We start from the raw sequence: 5,885 nt of genomic DNA, 5'->3' as shown, positions 1-5,885 counted from the left end.
TTGTTCATTGGAGGCACTTGGGAATGTGCACACTTACTGGAAGGTAGTACGAACTCTATACAAAATGTGATAAAAGCACTTAATTTTTTTTTAATGTATGAAAGACATTATGTTAGATTTACCAAGTACAAGTTACTAGGATGTAACAAAGTTAAAGGAAGAATAATGATATTTTGGTTAAGGAATAGTTTGGTTTACCAAAACAATTACTTGACAATGTTGGGATGTTGTCCTAGATGTTAAACCATACGTGGCAAAAGATAATTTAAAGATTTAGCAAAGTATCAAGCAACAAGGCCGACATAATAGAGTTTATCGTGTAAAGGAAGAACACTTAGTTTGAGTGAAGTGTGGCATTGTATTGTAATGATATAATGTTTCAGTGTGCACTTTATGTGATTAATATAGATGCAAAATTGATGCTAGTACAGAGCAATACAATTGTATGATCAATTTTGTAGAAGAAACTAAAATGACAGATCAGATATTGAAGATATCAACACTGTATGAGGTTTTGTATCTATCACTATTGATAGCATTGTGAATCTGTATATGCATGTCTGAGCAGTGAGCTCTTCTTGCGCTCTTTTGTATTGCAATAACAACTACTAATAGGGTTGAGGCTTCTACCAAGGCCTAGTCTTTTAACAAGGACAAATTTACTATTCGAATATAATAGACTCCTAACATGGTCAATATCTTTCACAAGATACTTTTGATTAGTGGATCGTTTTGTGGGTACTATCCCCATCGAGGTTTTCCCTTGACCATGGTTTCCCTAGTTAAAAAATAATGGTGTTATGAGTTACATTGTGTTATGCTTATGATTACTTTTTAGTTTGATCATCTATGGAAGTTTAAAGATTGTTAGTACTATCCATAATTGGGAAAAAGTTTGTGGAATATTGATTCACCCCTCCATCTCAGTATTCGTTATTACTAACAACTGGTATTAGAGTACAATAACTCAGAGAAGGCCTAGCAACTTGAGTAAGATCTCTATGAATATGAAGCGATTGCAAAAGAATCTCGAGGAATCTCTTAAGGAATTTGATATAGTTACTGAGGAAATAAATAAACTGAAGATCAAACTTAAAGATGCACGAGATTCCATTCAGAAGATGGAAGAGTATATTGAAACATCTAGAATGAAAAATAAAGAGCCACATAATTAGAACAAGGATTGTGAAGTAGTTTTAGGGACTCAAGGAGAATAAAATTGTGAAACATGAGCTTGAAATTACAAATTTAAAGATGAGCAAGATGGGAGATGAAAATAAAAGTCAATCAGATTTGAGATATGAGAATGCAAATCTGAAATCCGAACTCACTAAGTTGGCATATGAACTTGAATCCAAAAAGTTAGATTATACATAACTTGAGAAGTACAACGATATTGTTAAATGAGAACTTACACAAACAAAGCAACATCTTGAAAATTATATTCAAACATTGAGAAACTTTGATGAGTAGATTATGACACAAAGATCTATTGGAGACAAAACAAGGATTGTATATGTTGAAGGAGAATCATCTAAAGGATCTGAATTTTGTGAGGATCAAGATTTAGTGAATCAACCACCTAGTCAACAAGAAGATTTGAACAAAGAAGTACATGAACAACTTGAAGAAGTAAAGAAACAATTCAACGAAAGATACTTTTCATGTAATCAACTTGGACACATGAAGAAGGATTGCACATGTAAGTATATACTAAACACTTTTTTGGTTATTATTATAATTGCTTTGCTTATGGTCATAAATCTAATGGATATAGGAACCCTAGATTTAATAATGATAATAGATTCCATGGAAGTACTAAATTGTAGCTAGTAAACCTTTGAGAGAAATAAATATCATAAGAAATGGAGTTATGTGTTATAAGTGCAACAATTTTGGACATGTTGCTAGGTATTGCAGACTACAGACTAATCAATTTCGACTTAGATATGGAAACAAAATTATAACATGTCAAATCTGCAACAATTTGGGACACAAACAAGATTTTGCAGAATGAACAACATGAGAACACCTAACATGAGATTAGAGAATATAACTCCTAGAAGGAATGTGAACAATAATGCAAGAAGGAATAAAAATGTGATAGGAAAGCAAGTTGAAAGTCTTAATAAAACTTTTGTTAGAGAAGGGACACGTGCAAGCACTAAGGTATGAGTAGAAAAGACAAAAGACACACCAGAGATCAAAATGAGATCAATAATTATAGCCAGAAACCCCTTATCAACTTAAGCTATAAGTTTGTAACACTGAACAAAGGATAGTACACCAGATATTCATCAGATCCCTTATTAGAAGAATTAGGTTTTGTAGTTGGCAGTAGCTTGGAATCAATATGCAAATGCTATTTTTAAGAGTGCAGAAAAAGTTATGAAGATATGTTAGGTCACAGAAGAATTGAAGGTCTACTAGATTTAGTAACAACTTTTTGACTACGGATAATTAATGTAGATGCAATTTTGTAAGGATTCAAGGGTTGAAATCAATTAATTTGGACGCCATTTGATCAATTGAAGCTTGGAGTGACTTGGACAAAACAATTAAAAATAATTTGAAGCATTTTAGAAGTGATTTGATTGAATTTTCTGTTAGGAACCTGTGTGTTCCTTCTGTTTATTTTGTTAGAGTAGTGTTGTTGGACGCATATGCTTTGTAAGTCGTCCCGTGAGTATATTTTATTATCCCACATGCATAGGTAGTATTACTTTTCTAGATCGTACTCAGTATATAAGAATAGGTTGAGGCCCTTGATGGGCACGGACGAATTTATTGTATTGAGCTTGCTCAAAGGAGGTTACCCCCTCGAAGTGGCCTGCGATCAGTAGATTCATTCTGAGTTCTGCTATCACTTTGTATTCTGTTATTTCGAGCATTCTCACGATATTGCTATAAGGAGGTTCTTCACATCTGGTATCAGAGCACTCTCTTGGGCTCGCTGGGTGGAAATTACATCAATTTTTTTTTTTTCTGTCGTGGCCTTCAGGTTCCTCTCACTTCTAATATCTCTTGTTATTGCAATAACTCTTTTCAGTTGTTCTGTCTGTGAGTGAATTTTTCTAAGTCGACTATTCAAAAAAAAAAAAAAAAAAGAGTAAAAATTTTTCTGTTTTTTAGTCGCAGCTTCCTTGTTTGCTTTCTGTTTCTGCTCATACTTTCGCAGAACGTCTGCAATATCATTTCGCATACTTCCTTCCTTGGCGACCCAACCCCAAATTTTACATATCAAAGCCCTAAATCCCTTATTTATCTAATTTTAGGGTTTGCCCTATCTTTTTCACCTCTCATCCAATCGCCACCAAACTGAGCCACAAGATTCAATTCCTCATTTTGCTCCCTTATCCCTCTTGGACTGTTCGCCTCATTTCGCCTCCCTACCCTTGAAACCCTCATTTTTCTTTTTCCCTTGTCCCCAGATAGTCTCCCACCACCCGTCGAACACCCATTTCCTATATGAGCTTTACCCAAATCCAAGTTTGCCGTAACTAAAAAAGTTTTTGTTTCTCATCTTCTACCCATTCCAAAAAAAAAAAAAAAAAAAACCTTGCTTTATGGTTGTTATGCGTACAGGAGCAAAAATCATGGAAGAGGAAATTGCATCCCTCAAAACCAAACTTCAAGATCTGGATGACAAAATTCTGGGTCTTAACTTTCAGCAGTCAACCATGAGCCGAAACCATTCAGGAGATACTGGGTCCTCTTCTGGCAATTTCCGTGGACCAAAGCTTGATTTTCCACGCTTCGATGGTTCTGATCCGACTGGATGGATCTATAGGGCAGAGCAGTATTTCAGCTTGCATAATACTTTGGATAACCACAAAGTCCCCCTTGCATCTTTTCATTTGGAACATGAAGCTCTTCAATGGTTCCGTTGGTACATCAAGGCTAATGTAGGCCCAACGTGGAGAGAATTGTGCACCCTCATTTTGGAGCGCTTTGGCCCTAGTTCCTTTGATGATTTCACAGGAGCACTCACTAAACTGCGTCAAACAGGCACTGTAAGAGAATACCAGACAGAGTTTGAAAAATTAGCTAATTACACAGAGGGCTTGTCTGATGAATTCTTCCGTAGTTGTTTTGTCAGTGGTCTGAAGGATGCACTTCGCTCAGAAGTCAAAATGTTTCGACCTACTACAATGATGGAAGCCCTTGGGTTGGCTAAGTTAGCGGAAGACAAGATTAGTGCTCTACAACGCTCCAGATCTAATTTTGTTCCATTCAGAAATACAGGTTCTCACAACCCTCCAGTCATACCAGCTCCCAGAACTACTCCGATCAAGCACTTGTCTGAAACAGAGATGCGAGTCAGGCGAGACAAAGGGCTTTGTTATAATTGTGATGAGAAATGGTCTCGGGGCCATAGATGTGTTCAGCAAAAGCTCTATCTCTTGGATGTGGATTCTCCACCGGAACTGGAAGAATATGTAGATGCTCAGGAAACAGTGGATGATGAGGTTGAGCCTCACCAGCCTGAACCTCCTTCACCAGAAGCTCCACCAGAGATATCTGTCCATGCTTTGGCAGGAGTCACTACTCCACAAACCATGCGGGTCCAGGGTTTCTTCAAGAAGATCCCTCTTACTATACTCATTGATTCTGGTAGCACTCATAACTTCATTGATCCACGAATAGCCAAACAGGCTGATTGCTTTATCCATCCCTGCTCTAGCTTTGAAGTCATGATTGCCAATGGGGGCACTTTACCTTGTAAAGGGAAATGTCGCAATGTGCGTCTCTCTATTGGAGATTATAACATGCGCTCTGACATGTTTGCCTTACCCTTAGGTGGCTGTGATGTGGTTTTGGGTGCCCAATGGTTACGCACTCTTGGCCCCATTCTCTGGGATTTTGCTGAACTTTGGATGCAGTTTTCAGCCGAGGGGCACCAACACACTTTGAAAGGCTTACAACCAGGGTCTCTCAGCATCATCAGTTCACACCGTATGGAAAAACTTCTTAAGAAGAATTCACATGGTGTCATCGCTCAGCTCCATTCCATTCAGATGCAGCCATCAGCAGTCTCTAGCACTCCTGCCGATCTCCAACACATTTTGGACAAGTATTCTGGTGTATTTGCTGAACCTGTGGGATTACCTCCTTCTCGTCCAGAGGACCACCGTATTCAGCTCCTTCCTGGCAGTGTTCCGCCCAACATCAGGCCCTACCGCTACCCATTTCATCAGAAGACCGAAATCGAGATACTTGTCCGTGACTTACTGAAGCAAGGTATTATTCGCCCTAGTACCAGTTCCTTTTCTTCTCCAGTTCTGCTTGTTCGCAAAAAAGATGGGTCATGGCGACTCTGCATTGATTTCCGAGCACTTAATCATCTCACTATAAAGGACAAGTTTCCCATTCCAGTTGTTGATGAACTTCTTGATGAACTTCATGGGGCTCATTTTTTCTCCAAGTTAGATCTTCGTTCTGGGTATCATCAAATTCGGGTTCATGAGGAGGATATACCTAAAACTGCCTTCCGCACACATGATGGTCACTATGAATTTTTAGTCATGCCCTTTGGCCTCACGAATGCTCCTTCAACATTTCAGGCAGTGATGAATAACATATTTCGACCATACCTCCGGAAATTCATTCTGGTCTTCTTTGATGATATCCTCATATATAGCAAAACTTGGGCTGAGCATCTCCATCATCTGGAGCTTGTCTTGCAACTTCTCTCTGATCATCAACTCTGTGCAAAACTATCTAAATGTGTGTTTGGCCAGGAGGAAGTGGAGTATCTCGGGCATATTGTTGCACACCATGGAGTGCGGGTGGATCCTACAAAAATAGATGCCATGAAAACTTGGCCGCATCCTAAAACTCTCAAGAGCCTTCGGGGTTTTTTGGGGTTGACTGGCTACTACCGC

The sequence above is a fragment of the Cupressus sempervirens genome, chromosome 3, assembly GCF_028749045.1.
Source record: "Cupressus sempervirens isolate cs-2001-9-10 chromosome 3, ASM2874904v1, whole genome shotgun sequence".
Classification (NCBI taxonomy): Eukaryota; Viridiplantae; Streptophyta; class Pinopsida; order Cupressales; family Cupressaceae; genus Cupressus; species Cupressus sempervirens.
The sequence above is the reverse complement of the archived record's forward strand: the minus strand, read 5'-3'. Positions refer to the sequence as shown.